The 26,207-nt window shown below is 36.7% G+C and overlaps 1 long non-coding RNA gene across 1 annotated transcript in view; it reads right to left on the reverse strand.

Annotated features, from left to right (window-relative positions):
• The window catches only part of LOC121033855 (uncharacterized), a 46,282-nt gene extending 22,800 nt beyond the window's left edge, over nucleotides 1-23,482 (reverse strand). Inside the window, exon 1 of the long non-coding RNA XR_005792147.1 lies at nucleotides 22,977-23,482. This is a non-coding gene — a long non-coding RNA (uncharacterized LOC121033855). The remainder of the gene's footprint in view (nucleotides 1-22,976) is intronic.
• Nucleotides 23,483-26,207: the final 2,725 nt, after the last annotated feature.

Genomic DNA, 26,207 nt, shown 5'->3' on the forward strand with positions numbered 1-26,207 from the left:
GTGATTGGAACTTTATTTTGAAAAATAAAACCAAAATTATAAAAATGTGATTAAATATAATCTAATATTTAACTAAATTTAGTTTACAATTGCAAACATGGTTCAATTTTTAGAAAAGACAAAGAACATTGTTTTCTTCTTGGTGCAATTTACTGACAAACTTGTACTATTGCATGATATCATATCTGCACAAAATGTGTTTTTTTCCAGTATGATAATAAGGAGGATTATTCTTGCAAATACACACATGCTTAATCAATCTTTGCAAAGCTCTCTCTTAAGTCTTTGATTTTTAACAATCATTCTCTTTTGAAACCCCTGCCTATCCTTATTTTTGTTAACATTTTCTTCTCCCATTGTTTATTGCTTATTTGCCAATGACTTCACATGAGATCTAAGTATTTCTCTAATATCCTTCTCATGGTCTCCATGGAATTCTGTATCTTTTGCAAAGCTCAAAGTTTCATTTGGCAATAAATTTGCAATATACTGGCCTTCCAAACATCCAAGAATAGAAGCAGGCCAAGCCACAAAGAGAAGGCAAGCTGCAGTAGAATAGATTCTACTGTTAAAACAAGATGGGGATTAAAAGATGTTTGAGGGAAAACTAAATTTCTGTGTGGTTTCTTCATTCATGATTTTTTAAGACTCTCTATGTAACCTTATAGTGCAGCTCCTTGGAAGGCAAAATACACAGATTAAAAAAGGACCTTCGAGATAAGAAAAATGAGGTACAATTTAATTGACCTTTCAAGATACTTTAGAGAATTAAGAAGACAAAACTAGTTCTACATTTCTTATTTTAATTTGTCTTTACGAATCTTGCTTTGTGTAGATCATGCAGTCACAATTCCTATGAAATCATTTGTAAACGTGATAGTTCAAGTAGTTGAATATGTCTGTATTGCCCTCTAGATAGTATTAGGGCTACTTCTAGGCAAAGCTGTGATGTAAAATGAGAAGATACTAGTGTTTATCATCCGCCAAATTTCTGTTAGGTAATTTTCTTAGGTGCTTTGGTACTTGCTGTCCTTCTTTTTCTGTCCTGCTGATCTCATTTTTCTGATTATCTATGGTTGCATAAGAAACCACAACACAACTTGGTCATTTCAAACAATAATGTATTATTATCTCTCATGATTCTGTGAGTTTATTGGATCTAACTAGGTGGTTCTCACTTGCAGCCATATATGTAGTTTTAGGCAGATGTCAGCTAAGGCTGTAATCACCTCAAGTATATTCTAGCTGGACATCCAGGTTAGGTGTGGCAATGATTAGATACGTAAGGATAATTGATAAAATAAATGATATTAAGGATAGTGAGAGCCTAGTTTCTCAGTGTCGGACTAAGGAGTTACAAACAGGGAAGGGGCAAAAACTAGAATGAACTCTATGTTGTTGCATTTAAAGTGGAGATATTAATGTGAACTCTTCATATTCTAGATAGATAAACTACATATGGATGTAAGTACAAATCTATATGTAAACATATATCTCTACCCCCACACCTAAATAAATATGCATATGTAAAAATAATAAAATATATTTGTGTGTATATGTAACATATATAAATATATTTCCTATCTTTTTCCACTGAGCAGCTTGGAACCAGCAACCTCCAATAGTAATGAGAACACCTAGCACGCAGATCCTAGTTTCTAAATATCACTGTACACTTAAGGAAAGTAGAACTCCTTGGACAAGTAACTCAATCTATTACTGGGCAGGAATATTGCAATGTGAACCTGGACAATCATGTGTCAGAAAGAAAGAAATTCTCAAAAAAATGATGGAGAAATGTCCAAAGGACAAAAAAGTGCCTTCAAAGGAGACCCAGTGACTAAGTCTTGGACAAGTTTAACATTAAAGTAAATAATGAGGATATTGGACTGCAACTTATTAAATAAAACAAGAATCTATCATTTAAATAAATGAATAAATTGAAGTTTTAACAAAAAATGAGATATTTACCCAGCCTCAAATACTTGCTCCAATAAAATACTTAATTATAAAGGGGGAAAAAGTAACTTTATGATAAGAAGCCTGCAAGATACCACCAAAAACAAGTGATCAAAGTTAACATCATCAGTAACGGAACAAACCCATGTGTCACCTAACAGGATGAAAGAGAATAATGCAGAGTCGCTTTTGTGGTATGTCTGCTCAAGTTGAAAACCTAAATTTAATCATGGGGAAACATGAGAAAATCCAACTGAAAGAATTCTGGAAAATAATGTCTATAATCTTCAAAAATGTCATGGTTGTGAAAGTCTCAGAAAGACCACAGAACTATTCCAGACTGAAGTTGTTTAAAGGATTATGACAGCTAAATAGCATGCATGATTCCGGACTGGATCCTTTTCTTACAGAGAACATTATTGAGACCATTTGAAAAACTTGAATGGAATCCAAGGATTATATGGTAGTAATGTATCAATATAAATTTCCTGGGTAGTTGTCTTAGGGTTATATAAGAGAATATCTTCATTCTATAGTAAAGTGTGCAGGGATGATGGAGCATCGTGTTAGCCTCTCACGCTCAAATCGCCCAGGAAAATGCTATTTGGATGATTCTTAACATTTTTTAACTTTGAGATTGTTTTGAGATAAAAACATTTTTAAAAAGTTACAACTGGGGTGCCCGGGTAGCTCAGTCGGTTAAGCGGCCGACTTCGGCTCAGGTCATGATCTCGCAGATTGTGAGTTCGAGCCCCGCGTCAGGCTCTGTGCTGACAGCTCAGAGCCTGGAGCCTGCTTCCAATTCTGTGTCTCCCTCTCTCTCTGACCCTCCCCTGTTCATGCTCTGTCTCTCTCTGTCTCAAAAATAAATAAACGTTAAAAAAATAAAAAAAAAAAGTTACAACTGCAGAATCATTCAGCAACACTCATTGTTAACAAGATAAGAGTAAAAGTTATGATTTGTAATTAGTTATGCAGCATCAGGAAGCTATCTCAGCACAAACCACAGAAGTGTTATGAAAAGGATATCACGTATCCAAACCTGGAAAGCTCACTCTGATAGGATCATTCTGTTATCAGTACTGGTACAGGTGGTCCCCAGCAGGTCACTAATCCTAAGTGTGAAGGAATTAGAAATTCATATCAGATACTACCATATAGATTTTAGAGTTTATTGTAAATTCTATGTTTTTCTCCTAAAATATGGGGTGCAGTGATTCTAAACCATATTATTTTCTAAAAAATCCTAAGCCTCCCATGAAACCCCTAGGTGCACATATTACCAGAATATGTGCAAATATATATTTCAATATAAATTCCTGGACTAGAAGGTCATATATAAGCCCCAAGTGGACAAAATTAAGAAAGTGTTTTCCCATACAGAATTCTGTCTTGCACATTAATCCTTTCTAAACTTACTATCTATGATATTATACTCAAAAATATGTGGCTAAATTGAATGGTCTATACATATTTATGTAATGCAATTCCCAAATTAAGTCTACAAAACTTGATTATAAATGAAGATCTAATATAAACATTCTTTGGATTTTAGCACAGGAGTGATGACTTGATGTACACTTAAGGATAAGAGGAAGGTAATTAATAATGAATCACTCTAACTTCAAGAGTCATAAATCTATTTGCACTTAAAATCCCCATTCTTCTAAACTACAGCTTAATGTTTCTTTGGAAAGTGATGAAATTCACACAGAATCAAAGGATTAAGTTTCTTTGACTCACTTTGCTCTCTTGGAGAATGGTAGTTATCAGTTTTAATTGAAGGAAGACTAATTGAGGGATTAATTCCCATTTGTTTAATCCTTTGAAGATTGTTACCCAAATACAATATTATTAATATTTATTCATCACTCTCAAAAGCCAAGCCCATCACAAATATAAACTCCCTATAATCAACCTTTCATTTACAAGCGGGATGAGACTAATTCTATTAACAAAAATTGAAGTAAAATGTAAGATTCCAATAATCCCTCCAAAGGTTGCAGCACTTAAGATCAATGATTATGACAAATATATTATGCTACAGTCCTTAGTAAATTGTTTTATCTAGAGACATTATAGCATACAGAATATACAGAACACAGAATATACCAAAATCTATGAGACTTGTTGCATCCTTATTTTACAATTATATAATATTGTTTTCCTTAACTATTCCATAAATATAGATTGGTGCTTACTCTGAATGCAGCTTCTTGAATCTTCCAAAGCTTATATCAATTAATGGAATCTTTCTTTTAAATTGAATTTTTGCTTTCATTTAATTTTGCTAAAATTTTTTGGAGACATTGAGGGAAACTATATGCATATATGCTGGAACTTCCAAAAATAATCTCTAAGTTTTGCATTTAGATAGCATTTTTCTTGGTTTACCATGACAATAAATAAGATTCCAAATTGAATAATGGACCCTGATGTGCTCTTGTAACAGTACTAAAGGAATTTATCAAAGAAGAAGGCCAATATTACTTAAAGCACCATGCGATACTTCTTATTTTATTTTAGATGTTCATAGGACTCTGTAAACTAAATGACAATTTATTTTATCTAAGACCAAAGTGAATTCTTGGCTCCTTTAAGTGGAATTTCATATGATATCTGAATATATCTGCTGTCTAACAAACCAGTCATACAAATGTTTATTGAATGCCTTTCATAATCTCAACTCACTGATAGATGTTGCACAGAATAGAAGAGAATTTTAAGCACACCATTGCATTCCAAAAATGATTCAAAATGCCATTTTACAGATAAAAAAGAAATAAGTTAGTATGAATTAAAAATAAATGTAAAAAACTATTAAAAAGGATAGGGACACAAGGACACAAAATGTTTTATAACCAAGTGCAAAAATGTAAACTTCCTTCCCAACCTCATTCCATGTATTCATTCTCTGATTGAATTCATTCTCTGATACACTCAATCCAGTCATACAACCTCATTATAGATTTGTCAACTACCAGTTATTTGAACTTGGTCTTCTCTTTGCTATGTTCCTCCAGCTTAGAATCCTGACCCTCTCAACTACAACAGTATTCTGTGTTTACTCTATTTGTTCTCCTCCTCTACTGTCTTCAAAGCACTTATCACTTTGGGAAATTATTATTTATTTGATAATTTGTGTATTTATTGTCTCTGGAATTCATTAGAATGTTGGCTACATAATGACAGGGACTCCCTCTTATACTACTGTATGCCTAGTACTTAGCAAAATGTCTAGCACATCTTAGATGCTTAGCAAATATTTGTTGAATGAATGCACTAGATATAGAAAACTGTTATCATGTCACTCCCCTATTCTACAACATTTTATATAAACATCAACAAGTTCAAATCTCTTTAAAATTGCCATGAATAATGGCTTCCATAATATGGATCCATTCCACATTCTGTATTTACCTATTGTCCTATATCTCTTAGCCATCATTACTCATATTTAATTAAACACTCTTTTTGCAGGAATTTCCTACATATACCCTATTTTTTCCTACAACATGACCTTTACTAATATGTTTTCCTCTTTCCATCTCCACCCATTCATATCACATCTATTCTTCTAGGCACGGTGACAACGTAACTTTTGAGAACCCAAGTCACTTTGTCTTCAGGGGCTCCTTCCACCATCAAAATATTAAAAATTATTCTATTTGTATAAAAACAAGCACAATCCTGGCTGAGTTTGTTATTATATATTCATTACTGTTATATTAAATTTTTATGATATTAAAATAAGTTAAAAGTATTTTATCTATGGACTCCTAGAAGTATCATGGGTCCTAGACATTTTGTTTATTGTGTCTTTAGGATAGTTCTTCCAAGCACAGTTTAAATATCAACTCATCTTGAAAATATTTTCTGAGCACACCCCCAATACACACACACACACACACACACACACACACACACACACACACACCATGTGCCTTACATTTTCTTTCCTCTATTTTCGAAACACATTCTATGGGTTTCATTGAACTTAGTAATAGACTGAAGTCAAAGAGTGTAACTAATTCGTCTTTATTCTCCTCAAAGTTTCTGTCGTAGAGCTTGACACTTTCTAAGCAATAATGAGTGTATTTTGATTTGAGATTAATTCAGGTACTAATAATATGGATTCTTATAGTTAAGGAAGTTTTCAGTAAAGAAAACTTTATGTATGTATGTATTTTAAATGTTTATTTATTTTAGAGAGAAAGAAAGTATGTGCACACAACCTGGGGAAGGGCAGAGAGGGAGAGAGAGAATCTTAAGCAGGCTCTATGCTGCCACCGCAGAGCTTGACGTGGGGATCAGTCTCATGAACCACGAGATCATGACCTGAGCTGAAATCAAGAGTTGGACACTTAACCCACTGAGCCACCTAACCACCCCAAAGAAGACATTATTTAGATGGCCCTAAAGGCCCTAAAGTGTCAGAACCTAGGTCATAAACTATTGAATATGTAAGATAGAAAGATTTTATGGATCACATCTGCTAGAATAATAGATGATGAAGTTGGGTACATAAACTGGGCCCAGATTATGTAGAACCATGAATTTCTGACAAAGAATTAGGGTCTTGATTCATTAAGTCATGGAGAGATGCTGAAGATTTCTAAGCAAGAAAGCATCTTCTATTTTTAGAAGATTTATCTCCAGGTTGGGCATTGCAGGGATCAAAGCAGGGAAAGTCAGAGGCAAAGAAACCTGAGAGATTATAGAAGTTGGCCAATATGGCTGGACTATATGCCAAGTTCTAGTTTAGTCTCTTCTTGCTTGGTTTTATTCTTAATTTCATTTTCATGTAAACACAGGCATTTATTCAAGGTTGTCATTTTCTAAGTTACTTCTAAGTTTATTACAAAAAATCATAAACCTATAACTGACTTGATATATCCTTCATCAGAAACATTAAATATTCTTCATTAGATGAAGCAATAAATGTCTTTTTAAATATCAGATCCAAACAGTCAATAAATAAGCAATTTTTAAACAAACAATGTAGGTAACTCCTTTTGGTTTAGGCCATAGCAAATAGAAATTGAAAATCATAATGAAAGTAACTATTATGTCGGTGCCAATTTTCAGTAAAAGAAGTGTTAGTTACATTATTTTATGTAATTATATCAATGACTTCTTAGTATTACATTAACTTCATTTTATAGAAAAGGAAACTGATATGCTAAGGCACTAAGAAGAAATCTGGGGCATCTGACACAGAGCCTACCTGCCTTCCATTGATCTCCTCAAAGAAGACAAAGCATATACGTGATGCTATTATATCAGAAAGTAAGAGAGCTGATGGCACAAAGTCCAATGCCTTGCCAAGAAATAAGACCTCATGGAAAGGTTGAAATTGTCACTGCGCTTTGAAACTGTAGCTTGTTCAGAGAACATTTGGATGGAGAAAACAACATGAATACAAATGTGGAGGAAAGAATCACCTTGTCATATGATGGAAAAATGTGTAAAGGGTAGTATCAGAGAAAAATTGGGTGTTGAGCTGGATAGAGAATTGAACTGGATCAGTGAGATATAGCAAGATAGAAAAATGGGACATCAAGAAAGCCTCCAAGATGTACAATTAGAAAACCAAGTGTCTGGTCAAGCCATCCACTAGGAGTAGGAATACAGAAGGAAGAATGCAAGGGAAGGAGGGTTGATGAGGAAAGACACAATGAATTTAGTGTTCAATATGCAGTATTCACATGCAGTTATTCTTCATATGGAGTTGTCCAGTTGACAGCTGGTGATGGTAAAACACAGCAAAACATGGAGACAAGAAGTTCCTGGGGTAATCCATTACCAAAGAGAATGCAGACATTTATCAGGGAAGGCTGGAAAAATATAGCCACATCTTCAGAAAAGGAACATTTAGAAAAAGAAATGTTAGGTGCAATGTGTAAAAATATGATGTTCAGGATTTCTCCATCCATCTTGCATACAAGAAACAAAAGGGAAAGATTTTAAATTTTGCTCTCGGTAGTATTTACAATAGTAATGACTACCCATGACACAGAAGCTCTTTGTATGTAAGGTGCCAGGGATGACTGGTCAAGCCTACAGTATGCCAGGTGTAGAAACGGGTCTTTGCCATGTACTCTTGACTTTTAATCCTCTCAAAAACTCATGAGATGGTTATGATTATCATCAGGTTGGAGAGGCAGGAATTGAGGCCGTACTACTTGTCCATTGGATGGGAGAACCGGTGTTCAACCTCAGATTTGCCTGACCCTAGAACATGCACTCTTACCTACTATATCATAAACTTCACTAAATTCATGGGCTATAGTACAAAACAGTATGCTGGAGTACAAAACGGTAATTAAATGGGTTTCCAATTATAGTTCACATTTCACTACAGTGCAACAAAGATGAGCTCCTCTCCATTGTTCAGTAACAGCGAATTAAAGACATTTAGCATATATTAGAGTAATTGAATACCCCCCAATTCCATTTCTTTTTTTCTTTCCAAACCTTTTAAAGTGACTAAAAGACTACACATCTTGTCTTCCAATTCTTTTCATAAGCAAGTGAGATGTAAATTGCAAACAACCAAATAAGAAATAAGGGAGTTTCTTTTTCTCTGGTTTTCCTCAGTCTCTGGGCAAATTTCATTTAAATATTTTATGGTACAGTCATTCCTTTCCTAGCTTTCAGATGGTGAGCATTTTAGTCATTATTTTACAAGGCCAACACGTTTGTTGACTGAAGCAGTCATAGAGAGGCCAAGAGCAATAATTCTTATCATTTTATTCTGAGGGAGTGAATCTATTTTATACCATCTTTGGCTACAATGTAAATCTCAGAGAGAATCAGAAGCTAGTCTGTGTTTAAATGAATTAACTTCATACTGAAGTAACCATGATAGTTTGGGCCATAAATTAAGCTGTTTTAAAAGAATTCCGCCAGAACATTCCAAAAACGGTTACGGAGCCAAGAGACTGAGATCTTTTACTTTTAAAGGAAGTGGTTCTTAAAAACATTAGCTAATAAACTTCATAGTTTTTGTTATTGGCATAACATTATTGGTGTAGTGTAATTTAGAACCCCAGCAATGAAAGAAAGCTATACGACCATTATGAGCACACTGTAGTTATCTTTCTTACTAAAAGCATATTAAAAACCTTTTTTCCCTCAGTTTTTGTCAGAAGAACTGAATATATTTTCTCCTGAAATAATGAAATATAGGGAAAGAATACTTTTATATTAGAAAAAAACTAGAATAATAGCACACATATTTCTTTTTTATTTTAGGTGTTTTAGCAAAGAGCTGTCTCTTATAATTGAGATTGCATTATTCAGGTCTATTAATGAAAATGTTTTTATTAGCTCTCACTAGGTTATACAAGTATAGGTAAAGATACACATTCCTGAACCTCTTCCTATGTGCTTTTTTTTTCTATGTGCTTTACATATATTACCACATTTTCTTAATATGAATCCTAGGGAATAGATATTTCTGCTATTCTTACTTGATAAAGAAACAGGTTCAGAGGGGTCATCATTTACCCCTGTGAGTGGTCAATCAGTTTGTGAGGGGCCCAGCAAGAATTCAAACCTAGGTAAGCACTGCTTGGCAAAATTATTATGCTTACTATATTATTTTATTTTTAAAAAATTAACTTTATTGAACTTACATATAATAAACTATATACACTTTAAGTGTACAATTCAATGAGTTTTGACAAATGGGTGCACCATTATGGGAAGATACAGAACATTTCCACCATCCCCACAAGTTCCATTCAGTACCAATATGCCACCTCTTCTTCCCTTCTTCTTCCATTCATAGGCTTTCTATAACTAGATATAATTTTTTTTTATTTTGTTACATGCATGTTCTGTTTAGTAAGACAATATTACCACAAAATGCCAAATCCACAGTTCTTCGTCTTCCGCAGTAACTTGAAACAATACGGTACTTCTGTTAATATCAGATAATATTACCAAATCTAACACCTTACCAGCTAATAGAGCAGTTAGTTTAGGGACCAAAGGATCAATGGCAATAAGGGGGGGGGGGGAAGTGCATATAAATTTGTTTTGTAAAGTCAACTAAATGAAAAATTAATCCCAGAAAGTGTTAATAAATTTAATATGGTCTTATGTGCACCAAAGTAATAATACCTGCCTTAGAAGGGTGATCCCTAGGTCCAGATAATCTGGACTGCAGAGTCATGGGATCATAAGTCTCCTGTTTTCCAGACATGATACTTTCAGCCTCCTCTATTCTCCTCCTTGTCTATCAGCTTCTCTGCTACTTTCCTCCTGGGGGACCTAAGACTCTCCACACACCTTTCATCTTAGGTCATGAACTGCTTGTTCTGACCAGTGATACAGCCACCAAGTAAGAGAACCAAGTTGCTATAAGGCTTGGCAAACCAGTGTGAAATGTTTTAGTCCTTTATTATACAATTGTTGTGGTTTAATTAAGAGAAACAAATAATGATTCATAAATGGATGAAGCACTTTGTGAAATAGAAAAACAATAACAACATTCAGATATTTAAAGCAAATGTAATTTTGTTTTCTATGACTGATCTGATTTTCCTTTGAGATCTTCATCTCTTTGGTAAATGAGAAAACAACACTTTTTTCAATTCCTGAACTATAATATCTCATTTCTTCCCTATTAAACTATCTCTTCTGGTTGATTCTGTCTTTCTCAGTTAAGGCTTCTGGATGCCCTCTCTTCCCTCATGCTTTTTGGAGACAAATAAATGAACTTTCTAAGGTTGGCAGAGGTTACAAAGAAGGATGTTCAAAAGCACAATGTTTTCAGGAAAATATTTCTTAGCCATAGATGTTCTTTTATCCTCTCATCAGGTTTTGTCATCTCTCTCCACAATCTGACAGAGCTTATAGCTTGGGCTCCCTACGTCCCCTTCTTTTCTGCATCACATCTTGCTTCTTCTGAAGGGCTTAGCCTCAAAGCAGAATCCATTCCACACACCAGGGAAGGAGCAAAAGATCTAGTCAGACCTCTGGCTCCAGATCCCTCTGTGGAAGCTATAGAGATTTGGAAATTCCCTTTATATTGCAGCAATACTAAAATTTCAAGGCTGTTGTCTTGCTAAGAATAAAAAATACAATTTGCAATGCAAAACTTAGTACTGATGTTCTCTCACTCTTTTCTTGTTTTATTCTCTGATGTAGTAATGCTAATCTTCCTCAAGGCAGAGTAAAGCAATATAAAGGATAATATAATAAAAAGAAACATCATATGAATAGACGTATCAAAATATATTACCATCATTTCATTTATAAATACTGTGGAGAAAAGAAAAAGAAAATATTACATCTTTCCTTAATATTGTTCTGAGTGTCCCTTTTAACAGGGTCAAAACTTGACAGCCAGGCATTTGAATTTTCCACAAATTTATTCATCTCATCTTGAACTATTCTTGAGACACATGTTAAACACATGTTCCAAACACAAGAGATTAATCATTGTTTCTCTAAACAACGTTTACTTTTCTGTCTCCATATCTTTGCTCAAGCCTTTATCACTACCTAGAAGGTCCTTCCTTTTTCATTCATTTGGGCCAACTCAGATCTCATCTCTACCATGAACTCAGGCAATATTGAAAACTCTCTGTCTAGGACTCTTGCATATCTCTATTATATATTGTATCTCCATTATAACAGCTTCTTTTCCTTTTATGAATTAGAGATACTTCTTAAAGGATCTGTCTCCCACACTAAAGTGCATGGCTGCAGGGCAGGAACTGTGAACAATTCACCCCAGTTTCACCCACAATACCCAGCAAGGTGCCTTATATGTATTACATGATATGTGGCTACAGTTATACATATCTGTGATGTTGGGTGAATGCAAATGAAAGGGAGAAAAATGTCTTCTTCTTAGTTATTCCTTGTAAAATTCAAAAGAAGTATGCCTGGCCTTTTGGAACTAAAAGGAACCTAATATAATAGAAGTCTCACCCACAGTATATATAATACAGAGGACTTCACAAATGACAGAGAATTTCTTCAAAAAGAAAAATACTTTTCTATCAACTAACATATTAAGAGAGTCTACTTAGAAAATTTGCTTTAAAATCTCTATGACTTTTTCAAATAGTAATGCATTTTCTTATGCCACTTGGAAAACTACATGAAAACTACATGAAATTAGGTATTCAGATCTTGATATCTAAATATTGAAATAATATAGATTATTTATTGTAACTTCAGAAGAGTAATTACAGTACTTAAAAGGTCAAGGATAGTAATTCAAAGGAAATCAAAAGTAAAATCTTAACAAAGACTAATTTAGTCTAAAGAGTATAGCTTAAAGTATATTAACATTCTTAAAGAGCGGGAAGGCAAGATGAGATACTGTTTTTAGAATATAACTAGGAATAACTTAAGTAGCCAAAACTGGTGTGATGGATTAGTTAGGTAGAAAGTAATGGCAACAAATTTTTGTTGCTTGGATAGGATAAAGTTCGAAAGCATATTCTGAACAGACCACATCATCTTTGAGACATACACCAACATTTATGTTGACATAGTGATAGCCAGAATGACCGAATGGACCCAATGCCCCCCAACCTTCACAGGGCCATGGGTAAAACATATGGAAAGTGAAACAAGAATTGTAAGAAATTTTAAAGAGAAATTAAAAATAGCTCGGTAGTCATACAAGTGTTAAGAACCAATCTTAAATAAATAGCAAACACAATCTCATTACACAAGAAAGGATGTAATACATATTTGTTGTAATACGTATTTACCAAAGTTGTAATACATATTGACCATATTGCCCAGGAGCATAGTCCTTATCCATTACTTTACGCCATCTCTCCAAAGCAGCGTATAGAAAGTTGTTCTGAGTCAGACCATTTAGTGAGAAATGCTCTCTGACAGCAGTGCCAAGGAACATTTTCTTGATGGATATAATCAGTCACAAAATCCTCTATTCCCACTCTCATGCTTCATCCCGTCACTAAATATTACCTGTACTTCTATTATGTGCAAGACTTCATTCTAATTTCCATTTTCCAGACGGTTGAGTCATAGCACCTGTTCTTAAGAAATCACAATCTGGGGCACCTGGGTGGCTCAGTCAGTTAGGCATCCAACTCTTGATTTTGGCTCAGGTCATGGTCTCACAGTTTGTGAGATGGAGTCCCATGTTGCGCTTAGCGCTGACAGCACAAAGCCTGCTTGGGATGCTCTCTCCCTCTCTCTCTGACCCTCCCTCCACTCTCAAAATAATTTTGAATAAAGAGAAAAAGAAACACAATCTACTCTGGGACAAAGAGATACCTCTACTCTAGGAGAAGAAATAAATGCCACCAGAATTTCTTTCAGCGTTTCATAGAAAAGAGATTATCAAATATTCCAGCTCAGTGCTCTGTGCACAATCAATATTGGTCAAATAGATAAATGAATAGATGAATTCATAAATCCAGAAATTTAGCTAAATTCCATCTAAATACATTAGACATTTTCAGCCTATATCACATCTGAAGCATAAATTAGCTCTATATTACATACATATATGTACATAAATATAATGCCTTGCAAGCTTCTATGAGTAACACTGCTTCTTATGATGCTTGGTCTATCACTAAATGTCTGCAACACATGCCATTTTGTGCAGTTTGATAACATGCCTCCTTAGATTTAATTAAGACTTTTTTTTTTTTTAATTTTTCAATGTTTATTTTTGAGAGACACAGAGACAGAGCGTGAGTAGGGAAGGGCAGAGAGAGAGGGAGACACAGAATTCAAAGCAGGCTCCAGGCTCCGAGCTGTCAGAACAGAGCCTGATGCAGGACTCAAACCCACGCACCGTGAGATCATGACCTGAGCCAAAGTCGGACTCCCAACCGACTGAGCCACCTGGGCACCCCTAATTATTTAATACTTTAAATGTAATAGTTTCCTCTTTCTTTCTTCGATGATTCTATCTCCGGCTGCCCTCCTATCCTTCTGGCTTCAAGTTTTCCATCTCCTTTGTGGCCTTCTCCTCTTGTATCTGTGCCTTTGTTCTTGCCAGGGTTCTGTCCTTGGCTTTCTATTTTCTCCATTGTACATTTTTCTCTAAGTGATAGCATCTGGCCCCATGGTTTCAGCGACACTCTTGTCCACTTACCATTCCCACATCTAGTTTCCCAGGTCAGATATATGTCCTAAGCTGAGACCCATACATCTACCTGAGTACTGGAAGGCTCTATCTGAATGGCACGACACATAGACACCTGACACTGAACAAATCCTATAAATACTAGTGCCTAAATATTTCTGGATTCCATAACCTACATATTCTGCTCACTGCTACTCCTTTGCTCGAGTCCTTTATTATTTCTCAAATGGATCTGTTCAATATCACTTATCTGATTATTCTATCTCATGCTTACTTTCTCACCAGTGCACTGGGGTCCATTCTCCACACCACTGAGATCGATCTTTAGAAACCTAATCGGATTTCTTTACTTCCCAACTGAAAAGAGTTCAATAATAACTCATAACTGAAAAGATAATTAGCTTGGTGTCTGCTGGCACTTAGGATCTATCCACTAACTACCTTTCTGCCTTCACCTTTGATCATACTTGTTGTTCTCTATAAAACAATTATTAGTGACCTTGCCAGTTTCCAGAACGTCCTCTTTTGTTTCTATATCAGTACAAGTGTTTCTTTCTCCACCCTTTCTCTATCCTTCATCTGATTAATGTAAATACTCATCTCTGAGTTTTCTCTTAGGATACCTCCTTCAGAAAGCCCTCCTTAACCATTGCAGCTTTCTATATACTGCACCAAATGCAGCAGACAGAATGTCATCTGTGATTAATCCTTGTTGTAGGTATGAATGTTTATCTAACATCAATTTAAGGCCTTGAAGGACTTTTCTTGCTACTGAAAAAACTGACTGCAAAGATGATATAGGTTAAAATGACTGTAGCCATATTTGTTAATGGTTACTGATCTAGGGGCACCTGAGTGGCTCAGTAGGTTGGTTGAGCATCCGACTCAGCTCAGGTCATGATCTCATGGTTCATGAGTTTGAGCCCCACATCGGACTAGCTGCTGTCATCACAGAGCTGGCTTGGGATCCTCTGTCCTCGTCTCTCTCTGCCCCTCCTCTACTCACGCTCTCTCTCTCAAAATAAATAAACATAAAAAAAAGAGTTCCTGATATAAAGTTTCAACCCTACCTCTCTTAACTACCAATTTGGTGATCTTAAGTAAGTGTTTTCTTTTTTGTTTTGTTTTGTTTTGTTTAAACCTCTAAGCTTTTTCCCCTCTAGAGTGGATATAGTTCACTACTTCATTGGCTTTTTATCATATGAAACGAAATATTAAATGTGAATCACTGACTGAATTGCATGGAATTCAATAATTACATATATGCCACGGTAACTAATGAAATTTAATTTCACAGCGCTTTGTGTTAACATGAACCTCCATAGCTCATTTCTGACCTCAGGTATTTTCTTCTACTGACGATGTATACGGATTCATCCGTATACAAGTTGCTGTTGCTAGTTCAGTAATCCCTCCCCTCCCAGTAGCCTGTCCTCTCTAACTATTCATCTTCTCTATGTCCCCTGACCAAGCTTTGAAGCAGGTCATCTCATTTATTGATCAAATCATCTCAAAAGGTGGAATTTTGTCAAAGATTCAAGAAAAAAAAAACCACAGTCACTTAAAATTGAATGTCAGCTAGCACTCCTAAATTTCCTCAACCATTACTCTTGAGTTGGAGTTTCAAAAGTAGAATCACACTAAAGAATGCACCTTGTCTTTTCCCCAGAAGGAGAGGGGAGAGGATATGTGAAATGGCAGCTGTAGCAGCTTTGACTTCCATAAAGGTCAATTAAATTTAAAGATACAATGTAAGTAAAAGTACCATTTATCAATGTGTTATTTACACGTGATTTGTGTCTTTCCTATAAAATCAATAGTAGAGTTGCATTATCACTCACTTAATTTCTTTTTTTACATGTATTTAATTTTTGAGAGACAGAGAGAGACAGAGCATGAGCAGGAGAGGGGCAGACACAGAACCCAAAGCAGACTCCAGGCTTTGAGCTGTCAGCACAGAGCCCAACGCGGGGCTTGAACTCACGAACCAAGAGATCATGACCTGAGCTGAAGTCGGATGCTTAACCAACTGAGCCACCCAGGCACCCTGCATTATCACTCACTTAAAGACAAAATGTAATTACTTTTTATCCAATCCCACTAGTCTTTCTTTTCTTTTTCTTCTTTCTCATCTTCTTCTTCTCTTCCTTTTCTTTCCAAAACAGTTCAATCTTAAAGCCACTCAATGTAGGTGATGAAGGTAAATATTTGCACAGGTTTCAGGGGTAGGAAAGAAAGGGAGTCCCTGAAAAGTAGTGTTCTAAGTCCAAGCAGGGTAAGGAGGGCATTCTTCCCAACAACAGCCAAGCATAAAGTATCACAACCCAGGAATGTAAAACAGGATTTCACATAGGGAAGAGTCTGGCACAAGAGGCCCAACAAGGTAAGAAGGGTATTTATGCACAAGGAAGGTGGCAATGGTGATGGCCTAAAGGGAGGTTGATCAAATAAGTAATATATTTAAGATAAGAGGATCCTGCTTCCGCGTTGCCACAGAAGTCAGTTCAAATATAGAAAGAAAAAACATTAGAATTAACCTTGTTTTGGAATTGGTGGCATCAATGTGAAATAGTAGTCTTCAATAGGTAGATAAAAATGGAGAAATATGGATGTAAATATATGTATCATGTGTATACATGTATATTATGTGTGCATATGTGTGTTCAAATGCATGCATATATATACTCTAGCTTGTCCACTAAGTGGTATGGGACTAGTGATATTCTTAATAGTCATGAATGCCCATGACTCCCACTCAGATCTTGGCTTCTAAATACTGTTCGCCACAGATAGGAAATAGGGCTTGTTGGAGGAAAGGCCAATTTTAGATCTTAAGGCAATACAAGATGAACACAGAATATCCTTTCGTGCCAGAAACTAAAGAATTGCTCAAAAAACAAATGATGGAAACATGTCAAAAAAACAAAGTAGTAACGTTGAAGGATATTTATTACCCAACTGAGGAAAAATTGTGCTTTTGGCATAAAAATGGATGTAGAAGTCAATGGAACAGATAAAGAGCCCAGAAATGGATGCAAACATACATGGTTGATTGTTTTTCACCAATGATGCAAGAAAATTCAGTGTGGAAAGTATAACCTCTTCAGTCAAGATGCTAAAACAGTTTAGCTATATGTATGTATATATGTATATATATATATATATATATATATATATATATATATGTATGTATATATATGTATATATATATAAACTCAACTCTTTAAATCTTCACATCATATTTTTAACAATCATAATGGACCATATACTTATGTGTAGGAGCAAAACCTACCAAATTTCTAGAAGAAGACATAGAGTAAACTCTGAGTGAACTTCAGTTTAGTGAAGGTTTTATTAAATACAAAGCAAAGCAGAGTAGTAATCATTAAAAGTTTTTGAAAACTTTGGACTTTAGAAGCAATTTCCTTCAAAATTAGGGAGAGAACTTGAGTCTAGAATATATACAGCATTCTTACAACTTAATAAGAATAAAACATCCCAAATGGAAAAAAAAATGTGAACAGATGCTTCACCAGTGAAGATATATGGATGGTAAATGAGTACATGCAAAGATGCTCAACATGATTAGTCATTAAGGAGATGCAAATCAAAACCACAAAAAGATAATACTACACACTCACTACAATGTCTAAAACTTTAAATACTGGTCATACTTAAGTATCAGTGAGGTGGTGAAGCAATCATAACTCTTACACACTTCTGGTGGGAATGCAAAATGGTATAGTTTCTTGGAAATGGGTAGCACATTTTTAAAAGTCAATAGGGCCAAGCCATTTCACTCCTAGGTATTTACCCAAGAAAAATGAAAGCATATGTTCATACAAAGATGTGTACACAAATTTTCACAGCAGCCTATTTGTAATAGCCTAAAACTGGAAACAACCCAAATATTCCCTAGAAGGTGAGTAGATAAACAAATTGTGGTATAACCATATAATAGAGTACAGCTCAACAATAAAAAAAAAGAGAAATACCAAAATATCTACTTAAGTTTTTTCATTGGTATCATGCCTTCAACTATAGGCATTTAGTACTCCCTGCCCAAAATAATGAATTACAGAGGCAGTTAAATCTCAAAATCATCATGGTGAGTGAAAGAAGACAGGCAAAAAATAAAAGAATACATAATGTATAATTCTATTCACATAAAATTCTAGAAAATATAAACATATCTTTCTATATCTAGTCTATAACATAATAGCCCGTCATCTACAAAAGTGCCATGAAAGGTAAAGAAAGACCAACAAACTGTTCCAGGAATGTGAAGAAGCATGGCAACTAAATATGAACAGATAAAAGCATGTTTGCTACTAAGGCATCACTGGGACAATTGGGAAGTTTGAGTGTGGGGTAAGGACCTTGTGGGAACCTCTGACAATACTTGAATGGAATCTGATTAGATGTAGTAATGTGTCAAAATCTATCTCTTGGTTCTGTTTGTATTGAAGTTACATTGAAGAATGTTCTGGTTTGTAGGAAATGCTAAAATATTAGGGGTGATGGAGGCACATATTTGGCCACCTACTCTCAAATGCTTCAGGAAAAATGAAATTGTTCTTTGCACCATACTTTCAATTTTTCTATAAATTTCAATCGACAGATGGGTAGATAAATATAGATAGGCATAGATAAAAAGATTTAAATTATCAGAATGGGCCAAAATAATAAACAAACAATAGTACTTTTTTCTATACAGCTATCTATTGAAATTTATAGAAAAATTACAGGACTTTTTTCAATAACTCCATCTCTTTCATCTTCCTTTCCCTAACAAAATGTCTCAAGATCTCCACCCTACCACCACCAAATGTATATACATTTCTCCCTGGAGGAACTCTGCCATCCTCCCCCAGCAAAGGTCTACAACAAGGTGGCCTCAAGATTTAATCTGACACAGAGATGCATTATTGGTCTACAGAATCTGTGCTTGTTTGTTTTCCCCTATGCTTGTTTCATCATCGTATTTTAGAAGCAGACAGTTCACTTTCTAGTTTTACAGGTCCAGAAATGAAGAGAGATTCTGCTCTAGGGTAGATCCCCAGAGTCTTATTTGTATCTGATTAGATGATGATATTTGGGATTAGGGGGTTGATGAGAGCTAGATGAGATTTTGAACTTGAGTTGATTCTGTCATACATGGAGTCTTTAGGGGATGTTGGGATGGAGTGGCTGTATTTCCCATGTGGGATGGATATGAGCCTTTGGGGCCAGAGAAGGGACTGGTAGGCTGCAAAATGTACCACACGCCCAGACCCCCTACCCTAGTTCAAAAAGGAAATATTTACAGAAAAACTGTAGAAACTATGAATGTTACCTTTTTCAGAAAAAGGGCCTTTTAAACCGTGATTCAATTAAAGGTCTTGAGGTAATCCTGAGTTACTGGGTGAGCCCAAATCCACTGATAAGTTTCCTTATCAGATAAAAGGCAGAGGGATATTTCAGGCAGACAAAAGAGGTCAAGATACAGATATAAAGAAAGGGTGTCATGTGAAGACAGAGTTGGAAACTGCAGTGATGTGGTCACAAGCCCAGAAAGCCAGGTCAGCCACCAAAAGCTGAAGAAACAAGTTGTCGCCTTGATTCCTCAGAGGTAGTATAGCCCTAGTGATTTCAGACTTCTGGCACCATGCTGGAGCCTGGATTTATAGGTGGGCAAAACTCACAAAGCCTCTCCCTCAAGGCATTTATACATTAGTGGGGGAGACATATGAGAAATATATCAGTCATCAAATAGTGATATGTGAATTGATGGGAAATAAAGCAGGAAGAAGAATATATAAATGCTGTTTGGGTTGATGCTATTTTTGCTTAAAACTCTTAATTATCCGCAATATCCATTTTCCTGAATGATACAAGGAAACATGGCTACCTGAGTAAAACTATATTCCTCAGCCTCCTTTGTAGCTAGGCCATCTGACAATGTCTTAACCAATGGAATGTGAAGAGAAGCAATGTGTACAGATTCTAAGATACATACTTAATAAAGGATACCTTTCTTTCCTTTCCCCTTCTTGGTGGAAATGTGAACCAGCCTGAACAGGGACTCTAGGGAATGGTAGAGCCTCCAAACGGAAGGAATCTATGTTCCTGAATATAGATGTTTGGAAGGGGAGGTGACTCCATGTCTATTTCTGGAATGCTATGCAAGAGATAAGTGCAATTCATTTTTTTTAATCTCAGTATTGGGTCTCTTTGTTTCGGCAGCTAAGCCTGTAACCTAACAAATAAATATTTTAATTTAGATGGTGAAGGCAGGCCTTTCTGAGCAGAGACCAAGCAGACTAAGGAACCAGAGGTTGTAGAGAGGCAGTAGATTATGTTGAGAGTTGTATCTGCCCCAGTTTGGGTGGCTTTAAAAGCAAATTTTGAGGTAAAGATTTGGGTGCAGGTACTTGTTTTGAGGTGATCCCAGTAAGCACAGATGAAGGAGTGGAGAAAGAAAGGGGGAAAAAGAGATCAAAGAGATCAAACATGCCAATGAGCAGGTCACCCCTGAGAGCCTTGGGAGCGCCATACCATTCAAAACCCTCTGAGGAACTTTAAGGAACATGTCTCAGAACTTTAAGGAGCATGTCTCCAAGAGATGAGGGACAAGGTATTTTACCCACCGTACCCAACGCCCACAGAGAGTTTTCTCTGGAGGCATTAAAGACCTGACACCTTTAAGCTTTACCCTGCAAACGCTGAGCAAGCCCCCAAACAATAATCAGAGAAATCTCTCAGGCTGACAAGTATACATACCAGGGGCCTGTGGTGGGAAGCTCTGAGCATGTGGAAACTTACTACTTCTCCCACAGATGAATTCAGAAGTAAGCCAAGGGACCATGTGGCAGGACATTAACAGTCCGATAGCAAGGAGCACCTGGGTGGCTCAGTCAGGTAAGCATCCAACTCCATTTCTGCTCAGGTCATGATCTCAAGGTTCTTGAGTTTGAGCCCCACATCGGGCTCTGTGCTGACAAGATGGAGGCTGCTTGAAATTCTCTTTCTCCCTCTCTCTGCCTCTCCCCTGTTCATGCTTTCTCTATCTCTCTCAAATTAAATAAATGAAACTTAAAAAAACAAAAACAAAAACTGTCTGATAGCCAAGGTTCAAATTCTGGCTCTTCCACATACTAGCTGTGTCACCTAGAGTCAGTTGCTTAGCCTCTGTGTCTCAGTTTCCTCATGTATAAAATGGAGATAATTATAGTACTCACCCACTTCAGAGGCTTGTTGTATTATATATTATCAGAGATATGATGCACAATAATTAGAATACTGCTCTTCATATGGTGAGAGTTATTTGTTAGTTTATTTTTGTCTGAGACAAGAAATAAATTTATTAATCTAAACCATATTTGGGGTGCCTGGGTGTCTCAGTCAGTTAAGCGTCCGACTTCGGCTCAGGTCATGATCTCACAGTTCATGGATTCTAGCCCCATGTTGGGCTCTGTACTGACAGCTCAGAGCCTGAAACCTGCTTCAGATTCTGTGTCTCCCTCTCTCTCTGCCCCTACCCTGCTCTGGCCCTCTCTGTCTCAAAAATAAATAAACATTAAAGAAAAATTTAAACCATATTTATTATTGAATCTTCAGTGTTTGTCATGAGCTGAACAATAGTGGTAGGTATTATATAAATGTTTATTTAATGAGTAGGCAAAAATAAATTTTTTGACTGCTGCTAGACTTTTTGGATGTATGTAGGTATGTATCAGAGGGAGACCCAGACTGGTCACTTCTCACCCATATCCTCTAAGGACTATCCAGAAGACTTGTATAATATCACCCTAAGATGAAGTCTACTGTGGGGCCAGTGATTAACCTTGCTTCATGAAGGATCTGAAGTATAATTTAATAGAGTTTCACAAGCCTCTTTTCTTGGGTAACTTCCACATTCTCTTGGGTAATTTTCACATTTCATGGGAGGCTCAGTTCTGAATAAAACTAATGAAGTTTCTTGGCAAAATAGAAGAAAATCATGGTCCTGGCTGCTGGTTTTTTAAAGAAACCCTACATGCCAACAGTTGTGCCAGTGGTTAAGAATGGTGCCACTTGAAACCAAGCTAAACTTGAAAGGTTCCAGAAGATTTCCCCAAGAAACAAAAAGCTGAAGAAAGGCCAGGGAGCTTTTGTTACACCTATGGAACGGAGAATCCAGATGTAAGTACTGAGAAAAGAAAAGATGATACTCTACACGGCCGGCAACTAGAGACACCAGTGGCCCATCGTGGAGGGTAGAGGACACCTAACGGAGATGCGGAAGAATATGAACATGTATTGAATGTCTAATTAGGCCTCAAAACCTTGCACTTAAAAGTTACAGAAGCAGGGCGCCTGGGTGGCTCAGTTGATGAAGCATCCAACTTGGGCTCAGGTCACGATCTCGCAGTTGGTGAGTTTGAGCCCTGCATTGGGCTGTGTGCTGACAGCTCAGAGCCTGAAGCCTGCTTCAGATTCTGTGTCTCCTTCTCTCTCTACCCCTCCTCTTCAAAAATAAATAGAAACAATTTTTAAAAATTAAACAAATAAAGTAAAAGTTGTAGAAGTGTTTTCATGTAATCCTCATGATGCTGTCTTGAATAATATTATGCATTATGTCATGTTAATCTGTCTCACTCCCAAATCCATGCTCTTTGCAGGCAATTTTAAAGGAGGGAGGGTGTCATATGGTCCCTAAGTATGAGCTGTGAACTACACCCAGAATGCTATGAACAAACTACTGAAGAATTTGCAAAAGTGCATGAAAATGAGAAAACCCTTATAACTCTATGGCTGCCAGATCTTGGTCATTTCATGAACTCAAAAGCAAGGCCAGAAACATCAGTGGGCTTCATCCCTCTACAAGTATCTTCATAGTGAGGGGAAAGCTTCAGAACATTCCACAAAACAGAGAAAAATCATAATAATGTCTTACCAGAAGTCCAGGTCAATTTCAGATTCCAGAAATGGCACGAGAGGTCCTGCGATGTGACACTATTAGAACTCAAGTTCTCCAGAAAGGTGAGGTGGTAAAAACTTTGAAGCCAGCAGTAATTTCATGGGAAATAATGGTCGTGAGCATTTACTCCACTTTCGTTTGGTTCAGCTTTGCACTGAAAGTACTTCAACAAAGAATCCCTATGAGCCACAAAAGAAACAGATTTTGAATTTAGGTAGACTGCACCATATAGATAAGCATCTCGGTTTTGTTTTGTTCTGCTTTGCCTTTTGCCTTTTCGGTCAAAGGGTTTCAGTTTGTTTCCGTTTTTTGTTATCATGGTTTTTGGAGGCGGTGCTTGGATAGTTGTTTGTTTTGACTATTTTCCATCACTGGGAAATACAAATAGGTTAAGGAAGTAAGATCAAGGTTTAAAGCTCTGTTAAAATTTCTTCAGAGATGCTGGAGAAGAGAGAAGTGCCAGGGTTTGGAGCGTGCAACTGCATCCAATAACAATATCTCAATTGTCTCAGCAAGCACAAAGGAGCAAGGGGCAGTGCTTTCCTTTCAGATACTTGGTCTGCAAAACTTCTTTGGGCGGGTTTTCTTTGTACTTTCAGGCAATAAATTTCCTGATGACATAAACCTCATCATCTTCTTTCACGTTGTGGAAACGCCAGGCCAGCCTCATGTGTTGTTGAATTAGGGAGAAAAAAAAATTTTATTTGGATTTCTATTGACAACAACAAAAAGTTTTGATTGGATTGAGCTATATAAAATTACTGATACTGATACTGATACTATTTTTTTTCAAAGCTTCAGAGCTGTATTTTTTTTACAGCTTCCAAGTTGCAATTTCCTATGACTCAGAATATTGAATCAATTTCCTATGAATCAATTTCCTATGATTAAAAGTATTCCTGATGCTTTTACTGGGAATAAGTGATTCCCCCACTAATATTTCTATAGCTCAGTAAGATTTTGGAGTATACTCTTGATTACAAAAGATAAAATACAATTATGGTATGAGAGATTATCATCTAAATTTTTGGAAATGGTAGTATTTGTAAAGCATAACAGTATTCTAGGCATATTTTATTAATTTCTGTTGCTTATATAGCAAGTATTATTAACCATCTACTGTAATATGGTGTTTTTAATTTTTAATTTTTTTTTCAACGTTTATTTATTTGTGGGACAGAGAGACAGAGCATGAACGGGGGAGGGGCAGAAAGAGAGGGAGACACAGAATCGGAAACAGGCTCCAGGCTCTGAGCCATCAGTCCAGAGCCCGACGCGGGGCTCGAACTCATGGACCGCGAGATCGTGACCTGGCTGAAGTCGGACGCTTAACAGACTGCGCCACCCAGGCGCCCCTATATGGTGTTTTTAAAATATAGGGCCTAGAGTCAAAATTCATGTATTCCAATCCTGGTTTCCCCACTTTTTTTTTTATTTTATTTTTTTCACGTTTATTTTTGAGAGAAAGAGCATTAGCGGAGGAGGGACAGAGAAAGAGGGAGACACAGAATCTAAAGCAGGCTCCAGGCTCTGAGGTGTCAGCATAGTGCCCAACAGGGGGCTCAAACTCACGAACTGCGAGATCATGACCTGAGCTGAAGTCGAATGCTTAACCAACTGAGCCACCCAGGTGCCCCATGGTTTCCCCACATTTAGAGTCTCCGCACATGAAGACACTTAGGTCTTCATGTCAAACGTTCTTTTTCTATAAATGGGGGCCACAATGAAGACATCTGACTCATTGAATAGTATGAATTGAGTAAAATAACTGCACCTTATAGCACCTGGCTCATAACCACCACTCCGCAACTGTGGGCAAAACAGGTAACCCTATTATCATGGAGCTTACAGCCTAATAAGGGAGACACAGACACAAATTACCACAACTGTCATAAATGTTATGAAGGAGAAGTGCATGTTCCTATACAGGTATAAAATTACTCTGTGGCAAGCAGGCAAAACTTCCTTTGGAAAAAGAGAATTAAGCCGAGGTCTGAAGGATAAACACTAATAAATCAGGTGCAGGTTTGATGGAAAGCATTCAAGGCAGAAGAAAATCCATGCCCTGTATTTTGAGAGGCCGTTGACATTTGGGGGAACTCGTTTCAGGGCTGCAAGGCAGTACCACCAACCCTCTGCAGGTGAGGAGGCAGTGGGGGCTCCACCACAAGGGTCTTTTAAACCATGTAAATTCCTTTAAATAGAGGAGTGAAGTCATTGCCTGAGTATGCTGCATAACAGAAACCTTCTTCTTTGTAAAGTGTCTGGTGAGACTTATTTGTTTTGTGGCATTTATTAAAAATAATTTGATGTGCCTTGGCTTCCCCACCATAGTTACAGTTATTTTTAAATGAGGTATATGGAGACAGAGTATTTTCTTTGGTCCAGTTTCTCCCTTTTAAATATACCTACAACTTCCAAAGGTAGCTAAAATGTGAGGTTTGAGGGCACAATCCTCTGAGTTGCCAAACATTTCTGGGACCTCTGCACCAACTACAAGTTTGAGGGGATTTCTAAAATCACTGTCAGGTTTGGTAATTCATTAGAGAGACTCACAGGACTCAGAGCTAATATACACGTGCCTATGGTTTATTACAGGGAAAGAATAAATTAAAGCCAATAACGCATAGGACAGAGCCTGGGAAAGTTCCAAATGTGAAGCTTCTGTTGTCTTCAGAATGCATTTCACTTCCAACCCTGACATGCGACAATATGCACTCACTAGTGCCAACCAGGAAGCTCACCCAAGCTTTGGTGTCCACAGCTTTATGGGGACTTCATTAAGTGGACATGATTGATTGATTAGCCATGCAGTCGCACTCAGTTCCTAGTCCCCTACTGCCCAGAAGTTGGGTTGATACCATGTGGCCCAAGGGGCCCACCATGAGTCACCTCCATAGCATAAAGTATCAGATGTGGTCCATAATAACAAAGATACTCCTATCATCTAAGAAATCCAAAAAGTTTAGAAGGTCCCTCCCAGTGGCTAGGGACAAAGGCCAGAGCTTTCCTTTGGCCAAACCAAATGATATCCTATAAAGGCTACCTCTGGCCTTTGGCCAAGTCTGTCTTATAGCAAAACAATCATATTCACCTGCAACTACATTTAGTATAGCTTGTATATGGTAGAGACAGTACTATCATATGAATGTGCCTCACATTTGGAGGAGCCAGTATGGGGAAGGGACAGGCTTAAAGAAAAAAGTA

The sequence above is a fragment of the Herpailurus yagouaroundi genome, unplaced genomic scaffold (assembly GCF_014898765.1).
Source record: "Herpailurus yagouaroundi ecotype Mexico unplaced genomic scaffold, PumYag 159, whole genome shotgun sequence".
Taxonomy (NCBI): Eukaryota; Metazoa; Chordata; class Mammalia; order Carnivora; family Felidae; genus Herpailurus; species Herpailurus yagouaroundi.